Below are 18,201 nucleotides of genomic sequence, written 5' to 3' on the forward strand. Positions count from 1 at the left end.
TCTAGCGAGAAATGTGCTCTTTGCTTCCACAGTCTTCAGCCAGTTCGTGCTTATGATAAATATTTTAATAGTTATCACGCATGTTTTTATCGTTGCTATGACGGTTGCCATGCCACCACGGCGCAGCTTGGTGTTTAAATCACAGTCCCTGCCTGGTGTCCTTCAGTGATCGTGAATGTTATTCTTGTTATATAATAGTAATATTTGAGGCTAGATTACATCTCTAATGAGAAGGAACCTGCGAGTGCGCGAGCGGCCGAGTGCGCGAGCGGACATGACGTGTGGCTGTCGTAAAAACCCTATTTGTAAACAACCAGTCCTTTTAACTAGGGGCTGCGTCATAAACACGGCGCGCTTGGAAGACCACGATGTCATCTTCCTTCTGTCAGGTAAGTAGTTTATTGTTTTTAAAGATCGTTACGATCTAGGTTTACAGTCCGAGTGCGGAGAGAGTCCGTCAATCCACACTATGGACGCTGTTCATCAGCTAATACGCCATTGTTAGCCACATGCTTCAGCCCACGGTAGCCTGTGCTACCTGGGAGGTGAATACATGGTTGTTGAAAACCAGTTCAAGACGCTTAGCTCATCATTGAGGGACGCTACAATATAAATATAAACATGAATTTGATTTATGAATGCTTTAGATTAATAAGGACTGTATTTCTCTACTATTACTCCACAATATCAGGTCAATTTGGTTTAATGTATAGTATGCACTATGACAATAATGTTTTCATGTTATGGAGTTGCGATTCATTTTATAAAACAATTGCTATGTTCTGTTTTTTAATCAAGGAGGATCAAAGTGAAGCTACAGGAGTTTCATTAACGTCAACAACTTGGACCGAACAGTTTGTTTTGCTTGATGAAGAGCAGGAAGGGCAGCCTGGAGAGAAAGAGAAGCCGGGTTGAGCCCACTAACATCATCCACGTACCACGAGGAAGATGAGGGAGAGAAATGATCCTACCATTAAAGAGGTACTTTTAAGTTACATACCAGAAAAACCATTTTATATAATTTGCCAAATATACATTTTTATTAAATCCCCAAAGTACGCTTGCTGAAATACAAGTTTATATCACACTGAAAGAATTTTGATCAATCATGCTTCCCTGCTGTGATTGTTTAACTGGGAAAACAACTTTTTCCACAGGAAGGCAAGTAAATTTAAGGAATACATGTGCAAAGTTTTCCTCTGTTATGTATAATGATGACCCCCATCAAACATAATGTTAGCAATCTTTACACCTTTTAATTTATACTGATTATTTCTGTCTACATGTGTGAATTTGCCTTCATTAGTTTCAGAAAAGAGCGATGATGTATCGGTCAGTGGGCGGCAGCACGAGACTCCGCAAACTAGTCTGTAAGCAAAGCAGACGAAGGCATCGAGGTTGCGGCCTGCCATCATTGTTATTTTGCTTAAGGGACTGAATATGTTTCATGCAGAAATATTAGCATTTCCCTTATATCTACCAAAACTGCTTGTTTCACAGACTGCAGTTTTGTTTTGATCCGATGTGGTGTGCAAATACAACCGTATCTGCAATGGGTTGTGGGGCATTAACATTTGTAACTCTAATTTTGTTTTGACAGACTGTGAAAAGAACGTTGAGAACATCACCACTCTACAGGAAGACACAGTCCAGTAATGGGTGTCAGAAGTTCAGTAGTGAACGACAGGTACTGTGGAAAAATGTGTGTCATTGTTGTACAATGTCCTTTGACTCTGTTTACACAAGGTTAACACAAAAAGGTTTGATTGTAAAGTAATATTGGTATGAATTCATGTTATTCTCCTCTTCACAAGAAACAAACAATCCAAATTACCTGCAGAAAGCCCTTGATGGACTTTTCAGCTGCATCGTCAGACTGGCCAGACAGCAAGGTGCCAACTTTAATGCCAATTTATTTGTGTAACATTCTGTGACCAAATGTATAGATAACTTTTTGTAGATTGTAAAAATAGATAACCCATTTATTACAAAAAAACTACACTAGAATTACCGCACTGCGTTGTATGACTCCGCTAACCAGTGCAGTGTCCGTCTACATATTTCTACATATTTTCTCTCATATAAATGACACTGTATCTCTTGACAACTGAAACCATAAGATGAGGTCAGTGTGGCCTTGACCTTTTTACTTTAAGACAAATACAAAGTTAGACAATCCGAAAACATGCAGTTATGCCTCCGGCGACTCGCTATTGCAGAGGCATTAAAACCGTAGTGTAGTAGATTGGATTTTATTGGTGTTACATTGGACATCTTGTATGGGTACACCAAAAAATATATTTGGTTTCACATTCTAGATGGCAATAAGCTGAGTCATCAACTCAGGAAAAATATTTCTGTAGAAAAGAAAGCCCTGTATGTGTGTATGTATACATACACACAAACGCACTATTGAGACGTTTTGTTTTTTATCATATATTCTCAGGCAGTACTGATGCATTTACTGAGACGGGACGTGAGGGCCTACTCTGCGTGCTCAGAGTTCAAGCCCAGCAGGCTGCAGCGGGCCTGACATATTCTGGAACAGCAGCACAGTCTTTGGATGACTCCTCTGAAGATGAAAACATGGCGAGGTACTTCTCCACTGATGAAGAACTGTGAGGGCTGTGATTAGCTACACTCTGTTGCTACAATGCTACTCATGCTACTCCCTGGCAGCCTTAGGAAGGCATTAGCTTGCTGTGTGGTAGCTGTTAGCTTCAGCATTTTTAGTTTTTAGTGGCCTGTCTGACGTTTATGTTTAAAAAAAAAATCAGTGGGAACCATCTTCATAATTTAACACTATGGTTTGTTTGTGTCCTTCAGTTCTTCTCAAGAAAAGCAGTACAGGTGTGCCTCAGCTCCACGGTCCCTCCTGCAGCCTCCGCTCCTGATGCTAACCTCATGTCTCCATCACACCAAGCAGCAGACCTGGATTGACAGACCTTTCTCCAGAGCTGCCCCCTCCCTCTGAAACCCCCCTCTCCAAAACACTATTTGTGTAGTTTTTAAAGTATTTTTTGCATGAGAATTGTTGATCATATCATTTCCAGCAGATGCCTTAATATAATGTTTGTGCACAATAAATGACATTGATCATAACATAATGGTATTTCCTTGCACTTCTACACCATGATATTGGCAGATAAGATGCTGATTACATTAAAGCAGTGAATGCTCTTCTTTAAGCAACATAAACACACAATGATCCAATGAATCTGAAGTAGAATGGGCACATTACATTCTGTAGAGAATGCCTCAGTAATTGAAGTCAGAAAATAACTTTCTTTATCTGAGGTTCCAGTCATTTATAGTCACAGCAAAGCACACAGGTCTGGTTGTCTAGGGACACCCATATCATTGTTTAAGATGTGTAACATCAAGTTTGTGTTTCAGTGCAAAATTAGTCATTAGTCAAGAGTTCACCCTCTTGTTTACATTAAAATTAGGTGACCCAGATGTTTCACAATGCATCTGATAAGGTCTTATGAGAAACATTCTTAACATTAAAGAAATCAACACAGAGGCTAGCAATAGATGTTTGACTTTAATCTGTAGCTGGTAATCAGCGGCCTGACTTATTCAAACACATTAATACTACAATGAATAAGGCAGGGGTTTATGAGGCGCCGTGTTTATGACGCAGCCCCGAGTTAAAAGGACTGGTTGTTTACAAATAGGGTTTTTACGACAGCCACACGTCATGTCCGCTCGCGCACTCGGGCCGCCGCTCGCGCACTCGGGTCCGGCCTCGGTATGAGCAGACTCGCAGGATCCTTCTCATTAGAGATGTAATCTAGCCTCAAATATTACTATTATATAACATGAATAACATTCTCGATCACTGAAGGACACCACGCAGGGACTGTGATTTAAACACCAAGCTGCGCCGTGGTGGCATGGCAACCGTCATAGCAACGATAAAAACATGCGTGATAACTATTAAAATATTTATCATAAGCACGAACTGGCTGAAGACTGTGGAAGCAAAGAGCACATTTCTCGCTAGAAATGGTGTCAGAATGTATTTTTATGCCCAAACTAAGTTACAAAATTATATTTTTATCTGAAAAAACAAGGAATCTCCGCCATGTTTTCCTCTCCGCAGACGGGAGCTTGAGAGTCACGTGACCTGAGAACACGCCAATGCAAAACAATGGGAGGACTAAATGTTACCATCTCACAATCTGAGAGGCCAGATTGTGAGATGGTAACGTCGTTCCAAGTGGACCAACGTTGCCATTGAACGTTTTCTGATGAGACTGGGTTGAATATTGTGATAGGGGAGAGCGGGGTAATGTGAGACATTTTTTACATTTGCTCTCCTCTAGGCGAGCTCAAATTATATATCAGTCAAATTTACACATTTCCCATTAATTCAGGATGTTTCCTAGAAATGGAATTGATCAGAATGTCTTCAGGACAACTGGCAGTGAAAATATGATTGTTTTTTAAAAAGTGGTCTTGTGTCTCACTTTACCCCAGCTTAGGGGTAAACTTTTGAGGGTTGTCTTGTCAATATTTCTATCCCTTCCAGCTTTTCTTAAGGACTTCTTTCCTTGCATGACCTCAGCGGCTGCACTCTCCATCTCTGCGAGGAGTGTTTGGCCCCAGGTTGTCTTCCTGGTGTATAGTTTCTTGGCATGATGGCTTTTCTACAATGTTTATGACATTAAAAATAAAACATATGTAATGTAGTATTAAATTACAATATGTTTAAGACTAAACTTAACTTGTGCTTCATGGTGCACTGCATTTATCTCACTCTACCCCACAGCCACCATTTTAGAAAAAACAACATCTCTTAGCAATTCAGGCTAATCTTCTAGCATCAATCACATGGTTTTATATGTTGGAAGTTCACCAACATGTATGATATAAGTTTTTCTACCGGAATCAATTTGTTTTGACACAACAGTTGATTAAGTTCAAAGCAGGAAAATTTACTTTTACGTGCAAAAAAACTAATTTATGTGAAAAAACATACTTTCCACAGCACCAGCACCAACTTCTCCTTCATGGCAAGGGGGGAATGGGAGGGGCTTGAAAACATAATGGTCACATGAACACAAATGTATACCGTTGCCTAGATACAGGGAGAGTCTCACATTACCCGATGTCTCACATTACCCCGCTCTCCCCTACTGATATCAATGTAATAATAAATTGAGGAGGAGGTAGAACTATTTATACTGCAAACCCACAGCTGAAACTCCCTGTCCTGTGAGTTTGAGACTTCAGTGTGTAACTTAAAACTGTTATTCTTGAAGCTTCACCATGAGAGAACATGATCTTCGTCCCGGTTTGAAAGAGTTGGTAGACGGCAGAGAACTGTGCACAGTTTTACTGAGCCTGACACGACCCCGGAAGGTCACTCATCCATGTAAACAATATGGCATCCACGAACAAACGCACACTGACAAAGACACACACAGCGTGGGACAGTGATACGAAGACACACAAGGATATCAGATACGAACATGAATAAATCCATAAACTTGATGTGAAATACGAGTCACACATATGACCCAAGAGAAACAGTTCATGGTCAAAAACATATTGAAATCTGGAAGAGATACAGACACACACACACATACACACACACAGACACACACAGAGATACACACGCAGATACAGAGAGAGAGCAAACCAGCTTTTTTAACAATGATGAACACCAATACTTCATTTAAAATGTTTCCTTTTACCTACATGTTAGTCTAAAGTTGTGTGTTCGTATTTACCTGATGATTAGAAGGCTCCTTCAAGCTCTGGTTTGGTCTCCAACAACTCCAAGGGAAGTTTCATAATATTATAAGAAAAAGTGATCATTTCACGGGAATAAAGTTGTAATTTTCCGTGACTATATATATATTTTTGGGGATATGCAGATAACAGACTCTTCTGATATTCCCCCCTTCTCAAAATCTTGGATTTCTTTCTATTCAACGTGACTGATACTCCATCGTACTCCACTTTCTTCACCAGCTAGCTGCTCACTTTTTGTGCTGGGCGGATAAAAAGTACTGTGGGATATTACGAGCTGAAAAGAGCTGTCTCTTGCTGCTGGAGCTAAAAAAAAGCTCAATATGGCTGCAGAGCGGATGTTGATCTCTTTGGTTCTGTCAGTGTGAGTGAAGCCTTTCATATTACACACATTTGATTGGTTATTAATATCTAATTAGAGGAGCTTCAGTTTCTAAAATCAGTGCAATGGCCCTTTAATGTTGCTGGCCAAGAAATGTATTATCTCAGTGAGGGTCCTCATGAGTTTATAAGTACAAATGCGTGTGTGCAGGAAGTGAAAGGTATCCCAATCACCGTCCAGGCTCGTACACCGGCCCTATGAATAATGAATTCACATTTTCATACCACTTCCTCTTTAACTCCCTCCATCCCTCTTTCTCCTCCTCCCTGTGCCATAGTAAAAATAGCATCGTAGACCTGCAAGCTTTCACTCTGGTGTTTATACCATTGTGACCCTCCCCATTGCTCTCTTTCTCCTGACAGTGGGGTTATTGCTCTCATTCATCTCAGCCTGTTCACGCCGTCCTCCACGGGAGCTGGAGAGCCGAAACAAGAGAGGAGGTTGTTGGGCCAGACTGGGAGCAGAAAGAAGGTCCTCCGGTAGCATAGAGATGCTTCATCTCCATATCTTTATTATGAGCCTCGTAAAAATAGCCCTGCTTAGGCCTCCGCCGCCGCCTCCCCTCACCTCCCACTCCTCCTCTGCATGCACTCAGCCTCTGCTCAGGGGAAATGAGGAACCGCTCTGCCCAGACATTAAATGTAGAAACTAGGAAGCACAGACAGAAAAAAATTGAGATGCCTGCTCATTCGCTGTGGATGCAAAGCAATAATAAAGTTCCTTGTCGGTACATGAGTCATCAGAGAAGTAGGATGTTGAAAACCAGTAGGAACTAGATTTTTTGTAAATGTGCCCAACTTTCAACAGTATTGGATATTAGTCAGGTAAATTTTATATCATGTGTCATGGTAAGTTAAACTGGTTAAAAAATGTAAGTCAACTAAACTAAACCCCTTCTCCAAACACGAATTGTGCAACCATTAACAACCATTGCTAGTTTGTTAAGTCATGTCTTTCCAAAACCAAAATGAGAGCAAAGTATAAGGAATTAATTATACTCTGTGTATGTCTGCTCTACTGAAAGCTCACAGTAGCATGCCTGTTTACCTCTACAGTTTTGCGGCTATGAACCATTGTAATGAGGCCTCTGGTATTACGCTAGCACACTTAGCTCAGCCTTGGCTCGTTGGTGGGAACAGTAAAACAGTCCGAACCAATCTGATGTACAGAATAGGGAACTTTATTGCAGAACTACGGCAAACATGCTCAGCCGCTGTGCCTCAGTGCTCACAGTAGCCATAAAACAGGTTTCTAACGTACAGTTGCAATCAGAAATATTCAACACCCTCACCTCAATAGACATTATAGTGATGTGGATGACAGATAATGACAATAAATGACAAAAAAAACCTCATCAAACAACAAAAGATATTTATTGATGCGTATTTTAGTTATTTTGACAACAGAAGTTGACTTAACATTGAAGTTCAAATGAAAAATATAACTCTTTCAACACATGTGCATGTGCAGTATTATTCAACCCACCAGCTTCAGTACTTTGTGGCGCATCCTCTAGCTTTTATAACTTCTAAAAAATGTTTTCGGTAAGTGTGGACAAGCTTCTTACACCTCTCGATTGGAATCTTTGATGGCTTCCATGCTGCAACTGCCTTCTTTAAATCCCACCAAAGATTTTCAATCAAATTTGAATCTGGTGACTGTGAATGCCACTCCAGGACATTCCAGGATATTTTTCTCAACCAAGCTTTGGTGGACTTGGAGGTTTTGCTTTGGATCATTGTCTTGCTGGAAAGTCCAATGATCACCAAGGTTTAATTTGTCAACAGAAGACATCACATTCCTCTTTAAAAATGCATGGTATTTCTGTGAATCCATGATGCCATGTACACAATAAAGATTGACTGTGGGGATGGTATTCTTCTGGTCCTAAGCCTGGCCTTTCACACGCCAGATATACCGCTGGTCCATACATGCAAACAGTTCCAGTTTGATTTCATCGGTCCATAGAACTGTCAAACAAAACTCAGTAGTCTTATCCAAATTCCTCCTGGCATATTCTAGTCGACTTTTGATGTTCTTTGTGGTCAAGAGCTAAGTGTGTCTTGAAGCCGGCCATGAAGTCCTTTTTTATTCAGTGCATGTCTTATAGTTGCCACTGAAGCACTTGTACCAGCCTTCATCAGGTCATCCTGTAGGTGTCTTGCAGTCACACAGGGGTTTATCTGAGTTGTTCTGACTAAGTTCCTGAGGGTCCTTGATGAAATGTTGGGCTTTCTTCCACGGCCAGGCAGGTTTGAAGCTGCTCTATCAGTTTTAAACTTCTATACTATAATGTTCCCAATTGTGTCTCTTGGAATATAATTTTTTCGGGAAATCTTCTTCTACCCAAGGCCTTTCAGGTGTGATGAAATAATCTCCTCTCTCAGCTTTTGTGGAAGCTCCTTTGTCTTTCCCATGATTGCAACTCACCTTGAATACCTTCATGGTTGGGGTTTATATATGCATCACAGCTGAAGCAAATGAAGGATCAGTGTAGAGTTCCAAAAGGCTTAATAATGTTTCAACTCAACTTTAGGACAAAAAAACTGTCAGACAGCTTTAAAAACAACAATATTATATAGGGGTTGAATAATTGTGATATGGCTATCTTAACAAAATATACTGCTACACACAAATACTACATCATGCATTTTCCGTGTTGATTGTCTGTATCACTCAACTCATAAAGAAGTCATCTGAAGCAGAATCTTGCTCAAAGAGCAAGATTCTGTCAACTTTAATTGATAAATCCTTAAAATCTTTGGGGGCTGAATATTTCTGATTGCAACTGTAGATGGAGGTGGGGGAGTAACTTGTTTCTGTGGCTCAACACACCAGCAATGGCTACATCTTCCCTGTCACTTATAATATCCATAAGGCCACCTTCTTAAAGTGTCAGGCTTGGCTCGTAACACCTTCCATGGTGGAGAGTTGGCCTATTTTATGTCAGGGGGGCTGACTGTGGCTGTAACCATGGTTGTGAATTTGTCATTATAGCTATGCTAACGGTGCTTGCCACGCAAGCTAACTACGTAGACTGTGCTGCACTTGGGCCTCCAAGAGTGAGTACACTCCTGAAATAAGTTTAAAAAAACACTTTTCCCACAAAAATATCTCACACAGTCTCAGACACTGAAAGAGCAGCAACACGATGGATCAATTTGAGCACTTTACATGGCAGCTAACTGAATTGTACACTAAGTAAATTTATTCAGTTGTACGCAAAGACTGTACAAAAAAACTGACATAGACTGCAGGTCCGGAAAATTAAGCCAATGCGGAAGGGCATGAAACCTGTATTCTCTCAAGTGACCAGCAGAGGCCGACTCCACTGGTTGCAAAAGAAAGTTTCTACAGAAGTTGAAAATTGTCCGACTTGATATACAGCTTTGGAAAACATTCTCCTCGGGTCTCAGTTGCTAGTTTCCAGGTTTCTTCAATACAGCATTATCTTAATTTTTTTATTTAGAAAATTATGGTCCAATTTCAAGTCAAACCGATAATAAAATACTGTGCAATTGTCATATAGGGCAATCCAATGCGCAAAGTTCACAGGTGTAAATAGGCATGCAGCGTCCCTGAGCTCGTCATAAGATGTTGGAACTAGTGCGAGATCTAGTGGCAATGAATATCGTATATGCGCCCTTTACATTTCTATCTGATGTTCCTTATTATCACTTTATCTATACTTACTTGTGATCTGACATCATAACTGATGGGCTATTTAAACAGTGAATGGGATTTAACAGCTTTTACACACTAGGGAACATCTAGTTAGTGAACTCTGACAGGACATTTTAAAGGGAGACAGACAAATAGGGAAACCATGAGATAAGGACACACTCCATTGATAAAGGACTTGCTTCTTTCTCTGTCTCCTCCTCCACTCTTTTAAAAGGTCACAGTGGAAATAAGGAAAAGATGGATGAAGCAGATGAAACGAGTCTACTGGAACACTGATCCTATTCTCCATACTGAAGAGGCGCCTGCTACGCACGATTTACTCAACACACACACACACACATCATAAAGTATGACAAAGTAAATGTCAGACTGTGACTTCAAGTATTTTGGTATAAGATGAGGATGTTTACAATATTAAAACCTATGAATCAATTCAGAAATAGAAGACAGATTTAATTCATTTTGTCCCATTTCAAAGGCTCATTTAAATGCAGCTGACCAATGTGTCCTTCCATTCCCGAGAAACGAAGGATCCAACCTGAGGATCCCTCTTTGGCCAACCTATCCCAGGATTCATTGCACACCAGTGCGGAAACCAACAAGCTAGCTATCAGGGTGCCCGAGCTGCAGTAAGTGCAGATACACAAAGTAGCGAACGATCTGTATGAGCAGAACAAAGTGGTGAAGCAAATAGAAATCTTCTGTAGACCAGAATGTTTCATTATGGTTCAGCCTTCAAGGTCTACTTTATGAAGGCTTGGCCGTCTGAAGGATGCGGCCCTTGAGTTGGGACACAGTCACAGAGAGAGAAATGATAATTTATGGGCCAGAAACCCATAAATTATCGTGATGTTTTCAAGGTGACAAACGTTTTTCAGATGATGTGAAGTGTTTAAGGTGTTAGTATATTTTTACTGTTCATGAAGCAAACCCACTCACGTCCTCATCTAGGTACATTTTTATGATTTATTTGATTTATTTAGTGATATTTTATCGTCTGTTTTTGGTTTTGTTTGGTCCTCATTTGGAATCTGTGGGACTAACACAACCCTAATGGAGTAATAGTCACTAACCTCTGACTTCCAATCGTTTTTGTCCACTTCTGTCCGTTTCAACACTACAACAGCAAGGAATGTCACAGACAGAGCACGACAAGGACAAGTAATATTATTCATAGCTGTGACATCAATTTCATCAGCCTCTCATGTCCATAAGTGTCTGCAGACAACCATCAAGCTTTAAGGCTGTCACTTAACACATAATTTACTCACCTTACTCTAATTCAAATGCTGTCCATATCGTATAATCCTGAACTAAACATTGTTGTACAGTCTGTTCTTATTCTGCCTCCACAGTCTCACTGTTTAACAAATTAAACAGTGATCTCAGATTCGTTGGCACTAATGGAATATAAGGCAGTTTAATCTTTAAGAGGCAGCAAAAAGGTTTAACTGAATCAACAACTTTTCCATATATGGCGCTGAATGCAAAATGCTTCCACATCTTAGTTTTCAGACAACTTTTCATCTGTCAAGCATGACTCATTGGTTTTTGTCCTTATCTGTCAATGGAGAGAGCAACAGTAGTCTAGTTTATTGTCAGGACAATGGGGTAAACCATACATCAGATTGACAGTGCATTTTATGAACACAATCCACTGAAGTATAAGGCCTGGTGTCTTTACCTGAGGAATGTATTTTCCAGATTCAAACTAGAATTTTCATATTGCAGTTTCATTCTACATCTTTTATTTTTAGTCTGAGTGATAACTGGTCTAATTTGAAGAAAAACCCAAAAGGCAGATTTGTGATATAATGGTCAAAAGGCAAAAACATGTTTTGTTAGGCCACAGTGACCTTGACCTTTAACTATCGACGACCTAAATCCAATCAGTTAATCGAATAGTCTAAGTGAACATTTGCGCAAAAATTGAAAGATTTATCTCATTGGATTCATAACATGTTCACGATGCTAAAGAAGGTCACGTCAACTATACCTTTAACCACCAAATTGTAATTAGTTAATCTTTGATTCTAACTGAACATTTATACTAAATTTGAAGAATGTCCCTGAAGGTGGTGGAGATTTCATGTTCACAAGAATAGGACAGACAAATTAACTACCTGAAGACATTCCTCCGGCCGCTGGCTGTCACTGAGGCAGAAGAATACGTTAAACGTCAAATAATGTACTGTAACAAGTTCTGTATGTGTCCGTGCTGCTGTTTGTGTCTTCTTTGAATATATGACTGGTTCAAAGCTCTGGACACACAGATGTGGATTTGAGTTGATAACATTTGTATGATGCTGATCCTCGCTTAGCAAATGCAGATAATAAATATCCCAAGACCTTATAAAGATATATATATATATATAAAGATATACCTTGTTTTGCTGTGTTTGCTGACAAAACACAATGAAATATTGATCCTAAAGATGTTTCAGACATGAGGCAGCGCAATGTTTGATCAGTTGGCTTTTGTTTCTTCTGTTTCGTACCTTGTGGTTAATTTGTCAGGAACAGTTGAATGGTTTCATTGTTGTTGAATGAAAATGGAAGCTGTGGTTTAGATGGTTCCTCTATTTATTCCTCTGTGAGAATATCAACAATTATAATTTCGCCCTTTTTTTCCTCTGATTTTTGAGAGAGTATGAAAGTGTACCAGAAGTAAAGAACGACAGACTTATTCAAATTTAGGCGAGTTACTGTACAGGTGCATTCCCAGCATATGTGACTATACAAAAAGTGTGAAGCAGCAAACAGACATATTGTGAGGAGTCGACATCTGTGGCATCGTTTGAAAGGCCAGCGACACACAGTAACACTCTGCACTGAAGCATGCTGATACAAGCGTTGCGAAGGAATCAAAGCGCTGTTTTCTCATCCTTTGTGAATATGAATCATATCACAGATATACTGTCACACCTTCTCTTTGACCATTTACCATGGCAGGCTTTTTCCTTTTTTCAAATTACCCCCCGGACATCCTGGCGTCTCCAAAGCTTTTCAAAGAGCCTTTAGTTTGGCATTTGATTCCCTGCTCTCCTTCTCTTTCTCTTTCATGCAGAGCACCTTGGCCGCTGATGGGGAGTGTTGGACTCCACGTTCATTCAATGTGCAGAGACATGACGTGAGGAGAGGAGATAAAACAGACTGGATAAAATAAGGACATGAAAAGAGAGGAGACAATGGAAAAGGAAAGGATATAGAGAAGGAGAGGAGATGAAAAGAAGAAAAAAGCGAGGTGAGGAAATGAATGGGGTAAGAGGAGGTGATGGGTGAAAGAAAGGAGGACAAGAAAATGAGGAAAAATTGGAATGAATTTAGTGAAAAAAAGACTTGCATCAAGAAGGGGAGAGGATATGAAAGTAGAGGAGAGGAGTGAAAAGGGGAAGACGGAAGGAGAGGACAGACGGAGAATGAGAAGCCAGTCGTCCTTTACCCAGGGGGGAGGCACAGCGTGGGGCGGGGGTGGGGGGGTGAACGGGGGAGGTAGGCTTCTCATCCTTCTCTCCTCCAACTGAGCCTCCTTTCTCAAGGTCAATCACGCACACAGACACACACATGCACACAAACATACACACACATGCAGGCAGTTTGGCAGACATGGCACACATACACACACACACATACACACACACACACACACATGCATGCACTCACGCACACGTTTTAGCCGAGCTCAAGTAGAAAAGACGCCTTCTGCCTGCTTTTCTCTCTCTGACTCTCTGTACCAACCAGCCAAGTCTCAGTCAACCATCTGGAGATAAAAACACTGCTCTTCCCACACACACACACATAGACTGCACACACTGTGTATTTATGATAATAGACCAAATGCCTCTATTGATTCTTTCTCTTTCTGTGTCTGTCTGTGTGTGTGCATGTGGAATCAGTTTTAAGAACCCTTCACTCTCTCATCTTTGAAATATTCCCCACATTACACGTTTGGTAAAAAATTTAACATTTCTCCATTTTAAGAAGTCATTCACTGTCTCTTACTGAGAGTAATTTCCACTCAATTTTTATTTTAAGCACAGATTTCCATAGCTCTATTATAAAAATACACCTACACTCAATTTTAATGGCAATAATCGACATAATTACTCCATCTTCTCCAAGTATTAACACGAGTAGCTCTTTGGATCTGAATATTGGATCTGGAAAGGAAGAAGGCCTGTACCGGAAAACCGCAGTGAAGCATTGCAGTTGGATATAATTGGGATACTTGCCAGAGACACATTTAAAAAAACTAAACTGGCACTCTAAGGAGAACACACACCTGAGCCAAGGCCCAACCGTCCCTTGAACTCGATTAAGCTGCAGCACATTTAAGACACCCATTGATATCAGTTCCCTAAATATGCCCGATTTTTATTGAGATCTTTTAATCATTCCCCAGGAAACAGAGAAAATTTCAAAAAAACGTTACAATCTTACAAGGTTAAAGAATATGAAAGTCTTTGGATCCGCACCAAAATTGCACGGGTTCCTTATTGGCCCATCTCGCATCCCTCCACTAAATTTTGGTCGAAATCCTTTTGGTCACTTTTGCTTAATCCTGCTGACAAACAAACCAATACACAGGGTCAAAAGCAGAGATTACAAACATAATGAATACATGTGCTCATTGGATGTTTAAAATTCTCATTTGGTGCTAAATTTTGAATTTTAATTGCTAGTGTCTAAAAACTTGGCGTAAGGAAAGATGTTTAGCATATGGGCAACCCTTGGGTTTAAGCATTTGTTGCCACAAGAACTGACACAAGAATACTGTCAGGTATTTTTTGTAACTGATGACAGTGCTTTCAATCATATGTGCTCAAGCATATCACAGCAAGGACAGCCACAACAACACATCAACAGTAATCACCATTTACATATCAATCTATATCAACCTAGGCAACCAATATGTCATGAGAAATTTCAGTGAAAGATGCTCGTTGGACAAATGAAGACATCCTTGCTCTCTTGAGGGTAAGATGGTTTTTTCAGAGGGAGCTTCAAAGCAAAAGTTGGATCAGAAAATGTATCAAGGACGTCAAGAGACAAGGACACAACACTTCGGCAGAAAATGAACAGAAAGTAATAAAACGATGAAACAAGATTATAGAAACAAATAAAGGATATGAATGCAGCACAACCGAGCAATCAGAGAAACCATGAAGAGGTTTTGTGCATTCCTGGTCTAATAGTACAGCACTATGCATTAAAGGCACACATACCAATTTTTCATATGGAGTTCAATTTACTTGTCACATGGGGCACTACTATACAGCTGAATGATGCCTTCTGCAGCTCAAGAGGGAGCTTTACAAAGACTAAACAAAAAAACACTGAGATCTAATGAAAGATGCCGCCCAGTTGCATTATGGATAGTGGAGTGTTTGTGGAGCTTGATCCATGCCAGAGACTAGAAGTTGGGACCTCTTGGCCTTTCCTGCTTGACCATCGCTAACTCTGCTAAGAGGAAATGTTTTAACCCATGTCTGCTGGTTGGTTGGGTGGTTGGTTGGTTTTAGATGCCTGACTGGCTGACTGGCTGGTTGATTGTAGATGTCTGACTGGCTGGTTTTGTTGGTTGTAGATGTCTGACTGGCTAACTTGCTAGTTGGTTGATTGTTGTTGGCTGTAGCTGGTATGTTTGTTGTAGTTGGCTGAATGGCTGGTTTGTTGGATGGTTGGTTGTCGTTGGTTGGTTGGTTGGTGCGTTGGTTGCAAGCAGGTATATGCAAAAGTTACTAAATTGAACTCCTCAAAACTTAGTAGAAAGGACTTGACATGGTTCCATGAGAGCCCTTGGCCCAATTTTGGCACAGATTGGGCCAAGGGAGAAAGGAATATCTCAAAAATTCTTTACTATTGAGAGATATCACAACCTATCCATTTTTTCTCCTTTCAAGGATTTCCCAAGGAAAATGTCATGGATCTTTATTTTTTTTCTTCATAATTAGAGGACTTATATCTGTGAGTGTGTACAATTGGTACAGCTTGATTTAATGTAAAGGACCGTCTGGCTTTGGCGTATATATATTTTCTGTTATTCATTTCCTGTGTGGATATTTTCCGGCTTTGTACTACTGCAGTAATCTCACGCATAATGTTAATTGAAAATATGCTTATTTCAAATAACAAAATACCATTTATGCAATTTGAGGGTTTTTTTCTCCTGTAACTGAGTCGTGACTAATGGACGATTACCCTGCAAAACCAGAGAACAGCTGAAAATCAGCAGTCTTGAAACGTCTAAGTGCAGAAAGGGCTTCTCCCCCCTCCTGTAAAATACAAAATATTCCTCCCCTCTCCTCTCTGGGTCAAAATTGTCAACCCCTCCCCTGGACCCCCCTCCCCCTGTTTTTTTTATTATTTTTTATAACTAGCTGCAAAATCACTGCTGTTCATTACCCAGGCAGGGTCAATTCCCCAAACAATGTGTTTGGTGTCACAATAAAAGGGTGTTTTTTATAGTGTGTTGCAGTAAAATGCTATTAAACAGATAAAACACCGGCAACGAGCATCAGGAGGATTATAAAAGGAATTGCCTTGATAAACTCCACATATCTGCGTGATGACACACCAGCAGCGCGGTCGCCGGGGAGGGGGAGTGGAGGCAAGAGACAGGAGGAGCACATGGTCCATGAGTTTGCACAGATTTACAGTGCCACCATCTGGAGAGGTAAAAAAAAACAGCCTCCCTTCCTGGCCTGTGTCGAGCTCTGGTTCCATAAGACAAAAAAATATCAATTATAGGGAAGACATTTTTCATTCTGAGGCTTCAAAAGCATAAATACACTGGAAATGCCTTGCTTCTTGAAATGTCTTGCTTCTTGAACTGATTAATTTCTCAGTTTAAGTTCCTTCCATATTTTGTCATTTTAGGCTGTGGCATTAATTTGCATTATATTAATTTTTTCTTGTATGGCTTTCTAACGGCTAGGTTGTATGTACATCTTTAATTATTATCGTTATTATGAATATGATTTCTTTATCGTTATCATTGTGTAGTGGTGAATATTGAAGCTGCCTTTAATTGAGTATCTTATTCTGACATATATCGGTGCTAAAAATCCTAACCCATGATAAGGTAGCAGAAAACTGGTTTGAATCCCAGGTTACAAGGGCAATTTGGTCAGATAAAGCTCAGTCTCCTCATTATCACAATGATGCAAGTCAGAAAAACTGCAAGTGTCTGAGTGAGTTTTATCTTTGTGCTCCAACAGTCCACAGACATGAAGTTAACAGGAGTCTAACCTGCCCATAGGTGTGAATGTGGGTGTGAATGGTTGTTTGTCTCTACGTTGGCCTTGTGATAGACTGTTGACCTGTCCAGGGTGTCCCCCGAAGCTCGCCCAGTGTCAGCTGTGATTGTCTGCAGCTATCCCCATGACTCTCAAAGGATAAACCATAATGCACGAATGAATGAATGAGTGAATTATTTAAAATGGAAATACCCACTCTGTGGTCTATTGGTCTGCTGCTGCTCTCTGGTGGTGACAGTGAGATCACAGCAGATTTCAATTTAAGTAAGCAAGCGGAGAGATATGAATGGATTGTGTTAAGACTCTGTGGAGACACCAACTAAATTATGTTTGGTCTGCTACTGAACCTGATTTTGTTTAGCACCTCTTTTTGTGCTGATCAGTTATTGATAATATAATAAATGGTATTGGTATTAATGATGCTGATGATAATTATATGTACTGCTATGTCTGTGTAACTGTTTCTATGTGTTGTGTATGTGAATTTGTTATATATTTCTATGTTTATTTCAATAAAGAAAACTATTTGATTGAAAAGGAAGGATCTACCCAGTGTTAGTATGGTGTTCCTAATAACATGCTCCACGACAGTGAACGTATTTCTTCAGGTGAAAGTAGTTCCAGTTAAAAACTAATTTCCCTGCTGTACTCACTATGCCTCCATAATAAAATTCAAATAGAAAAAAAAAAAACTACTAATATTTATAGAGTACTTTTCAAAGTCATGTGCTTTACAAGGGCAGCAAAATAAAACATTTCCTAGAAACATGAGCACCGAAAAAATTAAGGAATCCAAAATATTAAAAGACAAAATTCACATTCAAAAGATAATATTCTTCCAAAAAAGATTGAAAATTCAGGTAAAATCACGAAAGTATCTACTTCATATCGGTGAATTTTCAAGTTATAGATACTAATTATTATATATATGCTTAATTTAATACAGTTTTGTAATAATAATAAAAGTAATTTTATAACAAAAAGAATGATATATAATCATTGTTTTTGTTTGGTTAATAATTATTAAACAAACAAAAAAATTCAGACCCTCCTTACCGTCAGGGAAGGTGTCGTCGTGGTTCGTCTCTTCTCGGCACTTTCCGGCCATCCCCG

At 39.8% G+C, this 18,201-nt stretch overlaps 1 long non-coding RNA gene across 2 annotated transcripts; it reads left to right on the forward strand.

Annotated features, from left to right (window-relative positions):
- The first annotated feature begins 296 nt into the window (after nucleotides 1-296).
- LOC128456058 (uncharacterized) lies at nucleotides 297-3,107 on the forward strand. Of its 2 annotated transcripts, XR_008341785.1 has the most exons (5): nucleotides 297-389; nucleotides 799-981; nucleotides 1,601-1,687; nucleotides 2,447-2,594; nucleotides 2,827-3,107. It is a non-coding gene; the product is annotated as an uncharacterized LOC128456058 (long non-coding RNA). The 2 variants fall into 2 exon arrangements; XR_008341786.1 differs by lacking the exons at nucleotides 2,447-2,594; nucleotides 2,827-3,107 and adding an exon at nucleotides 1,815-2,439.
- The last annotated feature ends 15,094 nt before the right edge of the window (nucleotides 3,108-18,201 follow it).

Source organism: Pleuronectes platessa, chromosome 14, assembly GCF_947347685.1.
Source record: "Pleuronectes platessa chromosome 14, fPlePla1.1, whole genome shotgun sequence".
Classification (NCBI taxonomy): domain Eukaryota; kingdom Metazoa; phylum Chordata; class Actinopteri; order Pleuronectiformes; family Pleuronectidae; genus Pleuronectes; species Pleuronectes platessa.